We start from the raw sequence: 18,685 nt of genomic DNA on the forward strand, positions 1-18,685 counted from the left end.
GGTAACACGTTCGTGCTTTGAGTTAAAACGAGTTTGACCAAACGGGAATCAATGAAAATGAATCTGGATCATAGGATTTGAATCCCACCAATGGTCAGTAACACTATCTAATTATATCTGCAGAGGTACTTAAATATTCAATTCAGAATCAATGAACTTCTAAGGCTTGAATGAAATAGTAATCACTTGAAGAACACTTTCACACTTTCATTCTCGTCGATAGATCGTATAGATAGATATAATCTGTTTGTTAGTCGTATACACTATCACAGTTTGTTTTAGGATCAGGTACGAAAATTCAGGTTTACCTATATACCTAAAGAAGCTATTCGGATTTTATCAATGAAAATTAATTCAGTATTGTGTGTACAAATACATTATTATTATCATAATTCACTGAATCAGGGTTGTTGCGGCTCTGTTGATCTTCCGCGAACTGCTACCAAATTGATAATTTGTTCTTAACCCTACTTACTCATACAATCCCAGGGAGGCCGTCGATACTGTTAACGAAACCGACGACATCCTTGGTAGCCTCGGCTATTACCTTGCGAGTATCCAGAACTGGCTTCCTCATGTGAGTGATTCTCAGGCCAGTCATCCCTGGACCTGTTTACACTATGTGTTCTGCTTTTCAGAGAGGTATTTGCACCGACAGTCCCACCATCACCCGAAGCTCAGCTCGTGGTAGCTTCAGAAGCTTCCTGGTATAGGTCGGTGGAAGCACCACAATTTTTTTTTCAGAGCTAGTTTGGAGTGCTCCTCCAAAGGGTTTCATATTGTTCCACTTCCATTGTTGGACCGCTGCCTTATACAAAGTTCGGCAGAGCCGACCTCGGAGCCGACTGACTTCAGCAAGTTTTTCCAATTCAGGCTGTATGAAGATTTCCAACATTGACACATAAAGCTGGGAAGTAACTGTGATGGTGACATTTTCAACCTCGAAAAATCAATGACACAGCACACCAAACTGTGTCTTTAGGTTAAGAGAGTAGTCTTTTATGTAGTTGAGCAGGATTACATGCAGCCCAGTACCGGAAATTTTGCTTTTTCACTGTTCTAGAAAGGTAGAAAATGTGCTTCATAACTACTAAAGAAAGTTGCTCTTGAGGAGATGCTCTGAATCGTTTCATGAATCTCAGCACGCAACTCTTGAACAAGCATGATTTTATACGGTGGAAATGATAAATCCTCATGCAGAATTCTTCCCAAAGCTATCGCGTGCCTCCGTGCAGAGAGTCTAGGTGAATGCTCGACTGCTACTCGAACAGCCTGCACATTTTCCGGTGTTCTTACCGTTTTTGGACGTCCATGTCGTCACAATGCTAAAATAGCGCCGAAGTGCCCACTGGGTCGCGATCACAGAATTTTTATTTTGCAAATGGCAAAGCCTCGATGCACTCCGTTCCAAATCATGATGCTGACTAAAATCTTGTAACTCTGAGGAACACAAAGACCCTTTACGCACATACTTGCCCCCACCACATTCCGAACAATGACCTGTCAGAACTCGTCAATCGACTCTGCCGCACCTTTTATTGGTCTTCTACAAGTCCACAGAAGGGCTCTTCTCGTCTTCGTAGTGGACACATCCTGTGTCCCTTTTACCTCCATAGAATAGGTGTTAGATAAAATCCCCTCTGTGAGTGTGGAGAAATCGGTAACACAGAACACCAGGGACCGTATTCTCGACAAGTGATCTTTCAAAACGTATACGTTCATTCAGTGTAATTAGCATTGAAAGAACGTATACGTTTTGAAAGATCACTTGTCGAGAATACGGTCCCTGCTCTTCATCTGCGAGTCCTTTCGTTCTCGGAGGGAAAATCTTTTGTTCAATTTGAACAGAGTGATTGATTGTTTTCAGCCATGTAGTTAATTTTCTCCTCTCATCAAGAAAAACTGACGTTTATGAGCTCATATACGATCATGCCATCTCATGTGGCTTCAAGTTTTAACTTTGCGCGTTTGATGGTTCCCCTTGTACCAATCCTCTTGTGGTTTATTCCTGTCCAACCGTGGCTCATATGTGAAGTGTCGTGTACCAAAAAAAACGCCATGATGAGCCCCTTGGCGTATATGTGTCCCAGTCTCAATCCTGTCTACCTGATTTTCGAAAGTTAATATGAGCAAACCGAGTAGCAATACGAAAAGAAATGAATGAATGGGTGATACGATGGAGTAAAGATGAATATGTGCATAGATATGCTAGCTAATGACTTACTGTCGAAGCCATTATAGGGTCACAACCCTAGGAATTCACACACACATTGGTCTTCTACAAGTCCACAGAAGGGCTCAGGACCAATAGCTGTTAACCTTGGTGCTTTTTCTGCAAATGCATCGGTAAAAAACACATAATGTGGACTTGAATAAACAAAGTCGAATATCATGCTCGAATATTAGGGAGGAGAGAAGAGCCAAGGATGCATCCTATGTAGGTCCCTAACTTTATCACACATAATCCTATGATATCGGAATAGCCATTTACGGTATTAGTAGGTAGTAAAAGCAACATAAAAGCTAATAGCAATAGTGGAAAATGGAGATGAATGAATGAAAGAATCAAACTATTTTCTCAAAAAGCTAACAAGAATCTATATATTGGCCTTGTACACAGATTTTATACAGCTTCAAATGATTCGTTTCAAAATTTCATATTACAGTATTTAGTCTAGATCAAAAAAAATGAGTGTTGAATGACGTTATATTTGTTGTTGTTTGAAATATGTATCAAGTAGTTGAAGCAGCGGCAAATCACCTCCAAGTTATAAAGGCTCTAATAGAGTGCAGCAATGAACAATGGCAGCAAAGGCTCATGTCCAAGGACAATTGGATCTGGAACATGGCGAAAGGTCTGAAATCAGAAGATAAGCTCCTCCAGAATAGTTTACAGAGAATATGCAAAAGCTGAAGCATTCATTGAAGGCCTGCATATAAAATGCAGACCGAACATTGCTCTTGCATACCTGCGAAAATTTTCATGCCATTAATATAATCTTATGATCAAACGAAGATGAATGCATACGCTGCATGAACTCAAACAATGACGATTTCAATGCACTAAACTATCCGTGAGACTCACAGCTTCTTCTGTAGGCGCAACTTTTCTCTGTCGACCCAATTTTCCACACTTTTTCCGTAATGTGAAAAATTAATGACGGTGTAGGTTGCAACGCTTTTCCATCAAGGATAATCTAATATAATTATATCACGTCGCCTCGCGGTCTCAGCCTAACAGAAAATATTCCCCTGCATATAATGAAATGTAGGGATCCACAATGAATTTTCTCTTTAACTAATGAACGCTGTGATGGAGATTGACCTGCTGATCCTGTGCAAGATATTTCATGTCCTTAATTGCTCCGGTTCCAGGCTGAAACTGCCATGAGTATTGCGAACACGTCCTGGTCTATGTTAGAACACAGTGAGGTTCTGTTGTATGCAGACTAAGTGCACTCATTTAATTTTGACTAGGTGTGATGGTATTAAATGAATGAATGTTGGTATAACGAATATGGCATTAAAATTTTAACATCTTGTAAAAGTAAACGAACAGTTTTCAGTAATTTGCATACCTTTGTTGGTTCCTTGTTACTCCTTGTTCTGCAAAACAGTCCATCTATTAAAACGGAGTTGATAACCTCATTAGGAATATGACCAACCGTTTGAATTATTAAGTTTCTGAACTTTTACGTAACTCAATCTAAGAAATAGTAAAAATTCATGAAGTATATTGCGTGACATAAAATACCAAGAAGGCATTGGAATTTTGCTACCAAACTAGGCAGAAATGTTCTTCTAGTTGAAGGTTGATATTGATTAAAGTAAATTGAATCTATGTATTCTTTTGTGATAGAGCAATACGAAAAATTATTAATTTCAAACAATAAAATATGTGTAGATGAAATCTCAATATTAGCAGAGGAAATCTAAACGGGGCATCATACATTTCAGCATATGATGCAAGAGTACAGATAAAAACCTCAGTTTCCCCGTATCGGTGTAGTGATTGGTTTGTGTATTTGTTCACATTATTAGCTGACATATTTATATCGAAGGGCCTCCTCTTCATCGCAATAAAATCCCCTCCATCCTTCCTCTTCTCTAAAAATGACGACATATATTTTATAATTAAATCTGAAATCAAAAAATAAAATAACCAAAACGAAGTAATAAGTGTAATAGTTGCCATTATATTCATTTAAAATTAGTGACCCGTTCAGAAAAAGAATCAGAAACTGTATGAGTAGCTTGGCAACCACCATGAAATTTATAGATTGGATAAGTATTCAATGTTTTTTTCTACACCACATTCACATAGTGGGCTTCCAATAGAACAGCATACTATCACAAAGACCATGACCAGTTCTAAGACGATTTGAAATACACCAAATTTTTCAAGGAAGATTGAAACCTGGAACGATTAAACATTTGTTAAAGACATTACAAGAACTCCATTCTGAACGCCAAATTTCCTAGCCACTTCCATTAGATTGAAGGAAAGAATTACTCCATAAAGGTTTGCGTGACTTTAATCTGACAGTTTGTAACATTACAATTGCCCATGAGACTCTATAGACTGATTTCTAGGGTTGGTTAGGATCGATCCTTTTCACTCTAAACAAATAATATTGAAATGAAAACTTAGCTTAAATCGGTTTTTAATGAATTACTGGGCTATTAGAATGGAACTTTTTCTGTAGATTATTCTTCTAAACACCAAATCTCACCAAGAAGCTATAGAACTCCAATTCCCATTCAGCGAAGTTGATGTAATAACGCCAGGTATTCTCTCTGTTTCAGGAACTAAAGTGGTTCGTACGCACCATTCCAACTTCTAAATATCAAGGAAGTACTTTTTGATATTATTCAATCCCAAGAGAGGTATCTGTTGTTCCAATCCCCAAAATACGGTTTTAAAAGTTCGATGACACGAGAATCCCGCACAATTCTCGCCGATAAATTAAACTCTTAATCTCAAGTTAAACTAGTAATGGCTGAAATCTGAGAACCAGTTACGTATCTTTCCTGAAATCTCGAAAATTATCGAAAATCTTTCAGAAAATTCTCCCTGTTTCCTTCTCTAGATACGCGCATCCGCATCCCTACCAATGGCATACGATGAATTGACAAATTACCGCGTCTTTGAAAATTCCAGTAACGTAACATGAATTGAAGCAAATGTGGTTCAGGACCTTCACCTTCGATCAATAGCATTAAGATACCGATTCTTGAGTACAAGATCCTGTCTGGTAACCCATCGTATATTTTTCTGTCCAAGGTATAACCAGTAGTAGTCGATTCTGTCCGTCCATACGGATAGCTACATTGATGCCACACATACTCAACGCTCGCCAAAAGCAATAATCCTTGGATCTATTGAAGTAAAATAAACAAAATTTTTCGTATCATTATGTGACATGGAGTCGGTACTAGACTCTTGAGTCCAGAGATGGAAATTTGGCCCTAATGATGAAGTGATTTCGGAGGTTGAAGCTTATTTCGAAAGCAAACATAAATGTTTCTACAGAAAACGTATTGAAAAGTTTTCAACCCTTGAAGGTGACTATGTTGACTATAAAGTCAAATTTTCATAAAAAATTTGTTTTTATTGGTTAGGCCTGTGACGAATCGAATGACGCGTTATTCTTGTGAAACGGTCCAACAACAGTTGTATCCTTCAAGCTACCACTATTAAACGAAATCTGAAGCAGCAAGGTCATGACAGTTCTAAATGGGAACAGGGATTCAGTTTAACAGGACAAGTTCACATCTCCTGAGTTTTTGCCAATGTGTACGAAAACAAGGCGGGTAGATGTCGAAGCCACCTTAAAATCCTGGCTAATATCCATTTCTAATTTTGTCGCAGTTGATGGTCTGCCAGATTCTGCCACTAATTTTAATATTTAACGCAATAAATATCAAATTTTGTCCACGGAAATCTATAATCGTGTAGAAGCGTGTAAATTGAATTTTCCCCTTTATTAATCGTTAAGTTGTTGTCCCATATGTTTTCTGACCGACTTAATTTCAGCCATTTTTCATTGCACGTTCTAGAATTGATCACCTCATTGCAATAGGTACCTTGAAATTTGCAGCTGGAATTTGAATTAGTTCGGAGAATGAAGAATTTTCCATTTGAAAATATCTATATTAGCTCATAACTTAATTACTTTGTAATGGTTAAGGATATTGTAATTTCTTATTTCACTGCAGTCAATGAAAGACCAAATTACTAAACTTGCTTATAACATAATTATAAAGGTTTTCTTCTTGCATTTCAACGATGTTAGCCTGTAAGCAAGGTTAGAGACCTTGTTTTCAGGCATGAGTTTTCGAATACATGTTCAACTTTCATTATGTAAATATGTTATTCATACAGGGTGTTTCATCATAAACTGGACAAACATATATATTCGTGTAGAGGACATCGGGAGAATCATTTTTGCCTTATACAATATATCCCGTTTTCGACGCATAAGCGAGATACAGGGTGTTAAACGTCAATTTTGAGCAAGATTCTTATGGGTGTGGTCAGTTTTGTATAACACTCAAAGAAACGGTTTTTGATCAAATCTCAGTATTTTTGGGTCCTCTATTCAGAAAAGTTGATGAAATCCGAAAAAAGAATTACAAAATGGCGGAAAACCTGCAACGTTCCTAATTTTTTTTTCCAGTGGTCAAATTGAATTTTAGTTCCGGAATGAGCACAATTTTCTAAGAATTTCTGTGCAAAAATTTTTTCAAAAATCGAACACAATTTTTTTTTTACATGTCTACAGCGATGAAAAAATTTCACCCGAAATGAATGAAATTTTGTACAATTATACTCCTTCAATTATCAATCACGAATATGAAAACAGAATTGTAAAATATCAAACGGTTTCGTTACTACAGCCATTCAAATGTTTCGTTCAAACCTCCAAAAAAAATTTAGAATGGCTTCTTAGAGTCAAAATTATTAAATTATTGCTATTTCCAAAAATTCCGGATGCTAAAATGTATTTATACAAAAAAATTCGGTGAAACTTAGTTGGGAGTCGAACCCTCGATTCCAACGTAAGTATTAATGAAGAAATTAAGACAGTTCTAAGGATATTAATATTCGTTGCTAAGAAACGGAAGTTCGTAGCTCATAGAATTCTACTGGTTATTTGAATTTCACTGAATATAATTTCGCAAGTATCGTGACACGAATTTGTTTGGAAACGAAAATAAAATATTATCTTTTGGAAAAAATGTCATGGTTCATGCTTATTATTAAACAAATTATTCAAGGAATAAACCTTATTTTTTACTAATAATTTTACATTTTATAAACACAAAAAAAACAGATTAGTGGAAAAATCAATTTATAAATCGTTTTCGAAGATGTTTCCATTTGAAAGAATATACATTCTCGCTGTTTTCGCAACACTATCGACTGCTGAACGTATAATTTCGGGGTTTTGCCGGATCTCCTCGGCAGCTGATTCAATTCGTTGAATAAGTTCTTCCTTTGAGTTTACTGGAGCTCTCTTATCATAAACAAGACTTTTGAGATGTCCCCAGAAATGAAAATCCAGTAGTGTGAGATCCTACGAACGAGGAGGCCATGCGATAGGTCCTAATCGGCCAATCCATCAGAGTGGATTTTCTTCATCTAGATACCCTCTTACATCACGAGTTGTGTGGGCATGGCAACCATGATGCTGGTACCAAATGCCCTGAATCTGTCTCAGCGGAATATCTTCAAGAAGATCTGGCAGAATTTCCGTCAGGAAGTGATAATAGCCGTTTCCAGTCATTGTTTGAGGAAGAATGTATGGTCCGATAATGAATTTATCTTTTATTCCCGCCCAAACATTAACTGAAAACCTCTTCTGGCTATTTTTTGATACCGTGGCATGCGGATTTTCTCCATAGCATAAAATATTATTTTTTTTGTTGAAGAAACCATCCCTATGAAAAGTAGCTTCATCCGTAAATAAAATTTGATGGAGAAAATCCCTATTTCCACGTACTCTTCTCAAAATAAACTGACACAATTCTTTTCTTCTATGAAAATCAACGTCTTCTAAAGTTTGGCAAAGTTGGAAATGGAACGGATGGAAGCTGTTCCTTTGGAGTACTCTCCAAACAGTAGTTTTACTTTTATTCACTGAAGGGTGGTTCGAAAGAGTTCTTGTTGAAATCATTGGGTTATCTCCTACTAAATTAAGGATGCGATCATCGTTTGTTCTTATTGTTTCCTTCTTTTTCCGGTGCAAACTTCCTTCTTCAAGTAATTTGCGTACTGTTTCATAAAAAGTTTTGAAGTTTGGCAAATTTCTGCTTGGAAATCTGTGGGAGTAAATTTCCCTTGCTTTTCTGCCTGAGCAATTCGCTTCATAATAAGCCTGCACAATATAATTTTTTTCCAAAAGAGAATATTTCATTTTCGTTTCCAAACAAATTCTTGTCACGATACTTGCGAAATTATATTCAGTGAAATTCAAATAACCAGTAGAATTCTATGAGCTACGAACTTCCGTTTCTTAGCAACGAATATCAATATCCTTAGAACTGTCTTAATTTCTTCATTAATAGGTACTTACGTTGGAATCGAGGGTTCGACTCCCAACTGAGTTTCACCGAATTTTTTTGTATAAATACATTTTAGCATCCGGAATTTTTGGAAATAGCAATAATTTAATAATTTTGACTCTAAGAAGCCATTCTAAATTTTTTTTGGAGGTTTGAACGAAACATTTGAATGGCTGTAGTAACGAAAGCGTTTGATATTTTACAATTCTGTTTTCATATTCGTGATTGATAATTGAAGGAGTATAATTGTACAAAATTTCATTTATTTCGGGTGAAATTTTTTTATCGCTGTAGACATGTAAAAAAAAATTTGTGTTCGATTTTTGAAAAAATTTTTGCACAGAAATTCTTAGAAAATTGTGTTCATTCAGGAACTAATATTCAATTTGACCACTGGAAAAAAAAATTAGGAACGTTGCAGGTTTTCCGCCATTTTGTAATTCTTTTTTCGGATTTCATCAACTTTTCTGAATAGAGGACCCAAAAATACTGAGATTTGACCAAAAACCGTTTCTTTGAGTGTTATACAATACTGACCACACCCATAAGAATCTTGCTCAAAATTGACGTTTAACACCCTGTATCTCGCTTATGCGTCGAAAACGGGATATATTGTATAAGGCAAAAATGATTCTCCCGATGTCCTCTACACGAATATATATGTTTGTCCAGTTTATGATGAAACACCCTGTATGTATACTGATATTCAAGCAGGAACTTTCATGTAACAACTCTCAAAACTTTCAATTCAGATGTTTTCTGGGTAATCATTTCAACAATTGAAACAAAACAGAGGTTCTTCAGATAAAATACAATCCTACCGTTTTATATGCAGAGTGATTTACAGCGATGACCTATTAGACGTTCATGGATAACTAACCATAATTTTAGGGTGAAAATTCGTATTTTGGGGTTTGAGATAATGGTCTACTACTACAGACTACTACTTTCTTATTTCAAATGGCACGCTCAGTATATTAATCCATCATAAGATAGCTTTTTGATGACAATTTCAGCAATATGCCATACCTTGGGCAAAAACCCGACGGTATTGCATCCCAGGTGATCTTTAATTCATGCCAAGGAGCTTCTCGTCTTTGCGAATGATTAGTTGATTGTTTCAGTCTTCCACCCATTATGTTGCACACATGTTGGATAAGCGAAAGGTCGAGAGGCCACAGCTACATATTGACGAAGAGCATCATATAGCTTATATTGGTTTATATACTGGTTGAAAATTTGGTCCTTCACCTTCGGAAGAAATGGAAGGATAAGGGATTCGATCACTTCATTAACATATCAGTGACCATTTATAGTTAACCGGATAAACACCAACTGACACCTGTTCCAATGAACAGTTGCCTATACTATACCATAGGTCTAACAGAAGAGTGTAACTTCCTCCACATCTACGTCTGAATATAATGCACTCCCAAGCAGAATCGGGATTCATTTTTGAAGACTATCTTATGCTTTTCCACGGCCAAATTTGGTTGCAAGGTCGATGAAGCAATGGAACAAGGTGTGGTCGATGGATTGTAGACAAAAGTTTTAATTTGACAGTTAACTGTACGAAGGGTTACAGGACGTCCTTCGTTTCAAAACTATTGATCGCATATTGTCCTTGTTTTAGAGAATCGGTCTCTCAATGCCATTTTTCAAAGATGACGGTCTTGGATCACATTTGTATGTCTCGCCTAAGATATTCCTAACATAGAATTGGTTATGGTAAAATCGATCAGTAATTACTCTGAATGGAGAGCCACCTCCATGTAATCCAATAATGCTCCTTTTGTCGAATTAGGTCAGTTCTCGATAATTTTCAGGTTTTTATAATCGCAGACCGAAAACGTAGAAAAGAACACAGAAACAAAAAAATTGCAACCAGAAACAATAATGAAATCGACCCAATCTTTCAAAATATCTACCGATTGTATGAGTGAATCGTTAAATTTTTCAGGCCAACTAGATTATTTTGTATACATTTCTAGTCAATTACAAGTTTTGTCAAAAAATTCCATCGCCATCTTGGTGTTGCATTTTTAATGTCACAGAGTATTAGAATTAAATCATCAAAGAAGAACGTTCTGCATTCTTCTTCAGGTTTCGCTTCTTAGGAGATTAAAAATTATAGGTACTAGCAATTCGAAATTTGTCTATTTCAGATAAATTTTTGGATTTCAACATTACATTTTTCCAAAATAAATTCCTTCTTCTATGAGCTAGCAATTCCCTCTTCAAATAACCGAAAAAATATTCACAACAAACCTTCAACGCATCCGAATTTTTTTTTGTTCCAAATAGTTATCAGATTAAAAAAATCATTGATAGGCGCATGTAAATTTTTGGTATAGAACGCCACATATCACGAATTCGATCGAACAAAAATAAACGATAAATTAATCAATTCAAACAATTAAAATTGAATTGAAAATCCGAATTATTTACGAATCAACAAAGTTCCACGCGAATCGAAATTTCCATTATACGAATCTCCCAACATTCTTTCAGCTTGTTTTTACGCATAAATACCCTGCAATTAACAGAACACGAATTATCCCCACTTAAGACCATCTCCGCTTAAATGTTTCAAAATTCTTCGCAGCATCCATCTCAGAGGGAAGGGATTAAGGCCTCTCATGTCCTGAGATAAATTCCCCGGAGACGATGGATGCTGCCTCGCTGGCACGTTTCCTCTAAATGGCGATTTCCTGTGGTTTATTTGCGACTTTTCCGTCGAACTCCCCTTCTCATAAATCTCGGTTAGATTGACGGGCCGAAATCAAAGATTACCGGAATGGGGCGTTTGATCTCTGCTCACGGCAGACCTGGACCGATATTTCATCCCGGTCTGATGCGGGCCCGTGCAGCCTTCAAAGTCTCAATTTTCCGAGCGTTTCGCGCGAGCTGAGAACGAGGTTTTGGCTTCGACAGCGTCAATGAGCTGGTACACGGTTCGGAGTCTTTGATGGGGACCGAGGAATAAATTAACACACCTGTGCAAAGATCCTACTAATTCGTTACCGATTGATATGTTAATAATCAGTCCCTCACCGTAGTTACTATGGTAAGGGGAACGTATCAATCGATAATAAATCAGTAGGATAGTTACTATGGTGAGAGGAACGTATCAATCGATAATAAATCAGTAGGATTATCGATTGATACGGTAATATGGGTACCCCTCTCTCCCTTCACCATAGTTACCATGGTGAGGTACCGATTATCTACGTATCAATCGAGAATCCTACTGATTTATTATCGATTGATAGGTTCCTCTCACCATAGTAATTATGGTGACGTACCGATTATTAATGTATAAATCGATAATAAATTAGTGGTGAGGTACCGATTATTAACGTATCAATCGATACTTCTACTAACTTATACTAAAGAGGTACCGATTATTAATATTTCAATAAATAAGTAGCATTATCGATTGATATGTAAATAATCACATCCTCAACACAGTTACTATGGTGAGGGGAACGTATCAATCGATAATAAATCAGTAGGATTATCTATTGATACGTTAATATCAGTACCCCTCCTCCCCTTCACCATAGTTACCATGGTGAGGTACCCATTATTAACGTATCAATCGATAATCCTACTGATTTATTATCGATTGATAGGTTCCCCACTCCATAGTAATGATGGTGTGGCACCAATTATTAATGTATATATCGTTAAAAAATAAGTAGTGAGGTAACGATTATTATCCATCGATAATCCAACTAATTTATACTAATGATGATGAGGTACCGATTATAAATGTATCAATCGATAAAGAATTAGTAGCATAATCGATTGATACGTTAATAATCAGAACCTCAACATAGTCATCTACTATGGTAAAGGGAACGTATCAATCATTAATAAATCAGTAGGATTATCAATTGATACGTTAATAATCAGTATCAGACCATATTTTCTATGGTGAGGGGAAGGAAGGGGTAACGATTATTAACGTATCAATCGATAATCCTGCAGATTTATTATAGATTGATACGTTCCCCTCACCATAGTTACTATAGTGAGGTACCAATCGGCAATCATTTATTAAGGGTGTTTTTTTTAGAGCTATAGAACTTTAAATTGCAATAAAACAACGATGGATTATTCGATTGACATAAATTTTATTTACTTGTAAGATAATCTTGTGGCATTACATTTCAAATATGATTTCTGGAATACGACCGCCACGGCTGGCTCGGATGTAGTCCAATCTGGACGTCCAATTTTCGATGACTTTTTCCAACATTTGTGGCCGCATATCGGCAATAACACGGCGAATGTTGTCTTTCAAATGGTCAAGGGTTTGTGGCTTATCCGCATAGACCAATGACTTTACATAGTCCCACAGAAAGTTGTCTAGCGGTGTTAAATCACAAGATCTTGGAGGCCAATTCACAGGTCCAAAAAGTGAAATTAGGCGGTCACCAAACGTGTCTTTCAATAAATCGATTGTGGCACGAGCTGTGTGACATGTTGCGCCTTCTCGTTGAAACCACAGCTCCTGGACATCATGGTTGTTCAATTCAGGAATGAAGAAGTTAGTAATCATGACTCTATACCGATCACCATTGACTGTAACGTTCTGGCCATCATCGTTTTTGAAGAAGTACGGACCAATGATTCCACCAGCCCATAAAGCGCACCAAACAGTCAGTTTTTCTGGATGTAACGGTGTTTCGACATATATTCAGGATTAGCTTCACTCTAAATGCGGCAGTTTTGTTTGTTGACGTAGCCATTCAACCAGAAGTGCGCTTCATCGCTAAACACAATAAAATTGATGTAGTGCGCGATACGTATTCCGCACAGAACCATTATTTTCGAAATAAAATTGCACTATTTGCAAGCGTTGTTCGGACGTGAGTCTATTCATGATGAATTGCCAAACCAAATTGAGAATAAATCACTTGACAGCTGTTAAATCGTTCGCCATCTTGAACAGTAATGTTATATACCTCGAAAAAAAAACACCCGTTATATCAATCGATAATGAACTGACTATTAAAGTATCAATCGATAATCCTTCTAATTTATTATCGATTGGTACATTAATCATCGGTACCTCATCAGTATAAATTAGTGGGATTATCGATTGATTCGTTAATAATCGGCCCACCTCTTATCAAACCTGAATATTTTCATTAAAAAACTCGTTTCAAAACATTAATTGGAAGATTTTCATTCGCCTCCATTCTAAACCACTGAAATTGACCATATATCGGAATTCATACTCTCGGGATGTGATTTAACAGAAAATAGAAACCCTATTTTTTAAATTTGAGCTTCGAAACGAATTTTCCAGCAGAAAAATCACGAATCTCTCTGTTTGTACGAATCAGTTTTCCCACCGCACCGCAACAACGCTAGATTAATTCGATTTTGCACGAACATTCATCATTCGGAAATTAATCATTTGCGAATGAAATTCGAAATTGACGGGGTCACATTAATATCCATCGAAATAGTTCGAATACAGCGGAATATGTTTCTAGTTGTTTATACTCGACTTACTACAATGCTAGATTATCATATCAGCCTCAATAATAACATAAATTTCATAATTCTATTTCTGTTTTCAGGGTGAGTGACTGCAGCAGCTGTAACGGTTGTATTTCGGAAAAAACATCGCTGATATGAAACGGATATTCGGCTCTTTTGATGCAGTGTAAAAATAATTTTGTCAACATCTCCACGTTTCAGGCAAGTACGAATAAAAGCGGAATATATTTAGAGCGAATTAAATGTTTTGGAAAATTTAGGTCGGGATCTCCCTCCTACATGTTGGTTATTCTGAATATGAGATATCGAAATAAATTTTGATTCTTTCCTATGATGTGCCAATCTGTTAACTTGCAGAAATGTCATAGAACTCGAGAAATATTAACTCCAAAAAAAGTCGATAAGAATGACGAAGAAGCTTTTTCCAACTCACCACCTAATAGAGACTGTTTGAAAGTTAGTGAATCGTTAAATCTTTGTTATAGCCACAAGTTTCATAATTCTCAGCCGATTTCAATAAAATTTGTCATGATTATCCTGTTTGTGCTGTTGATAGTCCCAAACGAATTTCAACTTTTTGAAATATCGAAAACTCTTTCGATGTAGTGCTTTCGATTACTTCACCTATAAATTGAAATAGATCAGATTAGATTGTGATACCTTATAAGATGTCACAATATTTTTCGCCCGATTTCACTCTTTGCAAAATAGTTTCAATTACAATTTTTAAATTGAACATCTTTTTTTTTTATTTTATAACCGAGTGTCTTCCGAGTGAAATCATTTTCAAAAAAATCAGATAGTTCAATGAACTAAATTGTGATAATATAGCATGTTTATTCTTTTCTGATTGAAATAATGGTAAATTAAAAATAAATTTAAAAGTTCAGATAAAAAACATCAATCATAGAAAAATGTTTGAATAATGTTCAACATTAAAAAGTTCAACATTTTTATTGAATTTTTCACAATTCGGAAGGGTAAATATTTATACAAGGTGATTCAAAAATTTGTGACGAAAAATTACGAAACATATACAAACATATATTTTGATCATAGTTTTGAGTCGTTCACCATATAATTCTTTTTTTGAAGATAATTCTCCATGAGCATTTCTTATTTTGAGGTATTCACAATTCGGCTTTCTTTTATCTACCCAGATACAATACTGAAGTTTGGCATCTCAATTAGATTCAAATACACAAAACAAATCGAAGTATTTCAACATCTTAACACAAATGCACAATTTAATAAATTGAATGCCACCCAGATGTGAGACCTGCTCCAGGTCATAAATGAAATGAAATAAGGTGCCTGCTATTTCGTTTGTTTGTCATCTTGGGTAGGGTTATGCAGTACTGATGATCCCTAATAAGGGTGAAACCGGTATATCGCTATCCTCCCTTGATGACATGCATTCTCCTTGGGTTACTTTCGATTATGATTCCTACATAATGGCGTGGAGACCTTCTGTCTGACAATGGTTGTGTTGATGGCAATTTCCTATTGCTGATACATTAGATAACCAGATTAATAATTAATATCATACGATGATATTACTCGTTTGGAAATTGTACTAAATATTGTACTCATTTTTATTTTCATCAATTATATCCAAATATCAGCCGTTTTATTTTGTTATGACTCAGTAACATCTCCTCAGCTTCGAAACAAATCATACAAAAACCGATCCCCAATATGCGAACACACTATGCGAGTTGTCTACTGCTCAAGTGAAGGATCTAGTATTGGATTGCGTACTGATATGCGTTTGGGATAACAGTGCTCTTCAATCAACAGCTGCTGCAATCAAAAGTGTGTCAAGATTCAGTGTGCAAGTGGAATATAAATATCTCAATTTTATTTATGAATAAGAAGTCAGTTCGACATAAAATGGAGAAAATAAGTAAAAATAGATAAGTAATAATGAAAGAATATTGCAAAGAGATGTTTATGTCGTATATATGTATGTTTATTACTCTGATTATCTAATGGGATGAATAAGTTCATAATAGTAATGAGAAGTAACCACATTTTGCAGAACTTTATACTTTAGATTACCGCATCTTTCATAATATCAGTAAAATTTATTCAACAGCTCCTGAACAAGCGCCCAAAATTTCTTGATCCCCTGTAAGAGCTGTTCTCGATTAATTTTGCTAATACTATATTTCATACATGATTTTCTTGCAATCTCTACCAGAATATTCATTTCATAATGATTACTTTTTATAACCTCATCATGAGTTGAAGAAATGATCAGAAAATCATTCTTTCGACAACAACTCTTATTGAGTGAGAAACAAAACCGACAAGAGTGATTGTTAAATGTGGAGTACAGGGCGGTATTTCTTGATACACCGTGGAAGTTATAGTGCAGTGCAATTGTTGTATAAGACGTACAAGAGACCGTATTTTGTAACATTTTTACGATCGACTTAGATGTGTATTTTACGATGTAATAAAACTGAACTTTAACTGAATATTACCGTATTTTATATAGTTGAACAGGAGAGAATCGCACGATATTCTGTTGAAATGGAAAAAGGACAGCTTAGGGGGATTTTCGGTATATTTAAAGTTTTATAGGTTGATGATTCGGTAGAGGCGCTAACTTGAATCTAAATTCAACGGAGAAGAAAACGAGGAGAAGTTTAAGTTTGTTTCATGGCCGGAATCTGCGATAACCTATTATCCTGCCGTGTTAGTTTTTCATGAAGTTGGGAAGACTTTGGAACTCGTTATGGATGCATCGAGATTGAATGCAAATTTCTCTCCGATTCCATCAGCTACCACCAACATTGGATTTGATTTGCTATCGGAAAAGGTCTATAGGTAGAAGGATAATAGTTTGATTATGTGAGACAACTATGCAATTCCAATGCCTATGTACCTTATGGTTCACAATCAAGTCCTGTATTTGCGAGGCTTATAACTTTCGACAGGAGACCTATGGAGTGCTCAAACTTTCTGTATCATATTTCTTATATCCTTAAGGTTTTTCTGAAATAAAATATAAGCTTCAACTTGTAGGAAAGCCATAGGAAAATTTGAATTTTTGACAGGAAAGTGGTTTCTCTCTGGATCCATGACAAGATAACAACCATATAATATTTTGGTTTTTAGACAAAAATTAGTTGCGCTTGATGGTCTTAGACAGATGATTTCTCATTGCATTTTATTTATTCAACAAAGTATTACAAACAGTAGGCAATACTTAATAGTCAACATATAAAAATAGTATTGTAGGATCCAGTTATTGTTCCCTGTAGATAATTGCGATGGTCAACTGGATGCTTGGAGACCTATTAGTTTCTTTTAGTGTCGAGGGCATGACAGTTTCAATTGATTTACCGGGAACGAATTGTTATTGTACATATAATGTAAAAAGGATGTGTAATTCTTCGGGGTGTCGAAGATGTGTCATGTCGGTTGTAAAACTCAAGAGATTTACTGGGGTTGGGAAAGTTCGAGAACAAGACAGTTGTACCAGATATGTTACATCTGTGTATCAGGTTCTATTCCTTCGAGAATATTCGATTTCCAGGAATCCGCGAAGTTATTTGTGGGCGGTACGTCAAAGCTCTTATTGGACTAGGGGATGATACTTTCCCCTAAGGGTGTGGTCAAGCCGAAATAAGGGAGGTCGATATTCGAGAGAGGGTAGTTCCAATCGGCAGAGAGCACAGTTCAAATTAAGCCGAAGACGGGTACAGTTCAACTTAAGCCGAAAACGAGTCAAGTTCGGTCGGTCAACTTAAGACGTAAGAGGAAAAGACGGTTCGCGGACTAAATTAAGACGAGTTAGAGACGAGACGACCGAAAACTTGAAGTACGACGAAGACGTGATAAACCAAGACGTTTCGAGTAATCAACAAACGAGTTAAAGACGAAATTCAGTACTGTAGTGAGAAACTTGTAATTAAGACTTAATTAGGATCTTCTCAATACTGAGTTTGTACTGTATAAGTGTGGCTTTGTAAATAGATGTTAATAATTGAAAATAGTTTAATTATTACAAATCCAACAAAGTCACGGAGAAAAGGACGAAAGGCCAGGTAATCGAATCATATCTCTAGACGTTCGATTAACCAAGCCTACAGTATTAACAGTAATTTAAAAAAAAGATGTATACAACAACACAATAAGAGAAACATATCATAATAGATATAAAACAAACACCCTGATAACTGGATCAATCCGTCACGTTCATCAAAGAAGGAATTCGTTAAAACTATAATAAACTCCTTGGATCGAATATTTTCGAAGACTCCTCTTGAAAAATTTGTCATCTTTCAACCTACCTAGCGTATGGTTATAGAACAGAACCCCCAAATAATTAAAACTTTTCCTGGTGATATTCAATCTCTGAAAGGGCGTTTCCAGAGAATTTCGATTTCTAGTCAAATAGTGATGGTTCGGTCTCTTTCAGTCCATAGACGTTACATAAGAAAATCATTCCAGCTACTGTTGACTATTTATCTGGCCTACTAAGCCTTCAATTTCGGAGATACCAGCCCATACCATGATACCTGGGTAATTACCAACCTGGAACCTGCTTTACACTTAGGCTGGACCAGCACGGCTGGACAAGCCTAAA

The 18,685-nt window shown here is 36.1% G+C and overlaps 1 long non-coding RNA gene across 1 annotated transcript in view; it reads left to right on the plus strand.

Annotated features, from left to right (window-relative positions):
- The window catches only part of LOC123679861, a 120,612-nt gene extending 106,410 nt beyond the window's left edge, over positions 1–14,202 (plus strand). Inside the window, exon 3 of the long non-coding RNA XR_006747450.1 lies at positions 14,166–14,202. This is a non-coding gene — a long non-coding RNA (uncharacterized LOC123679861). The remainder of the gene's footprint in view (positions 1–14,165) is intronic.
- Positions 14,203–18,685: the final 4,483 nt, after the last annotated feature.

This window comes from Harmonia axyridis, chromosome 5 (genome assembly GCF_914767665.1).
Source record: "Harmonia axyridis chromosome 5, icHarAxyr1.1, whole genome shotgun sequence".
NCBI classification, from domain to species: Eukaryota; Metazoa; Arthropoda; class Insecta; order Coleoptera; family Coccinellidae; genus Harmonia; species Harmonia axyridis.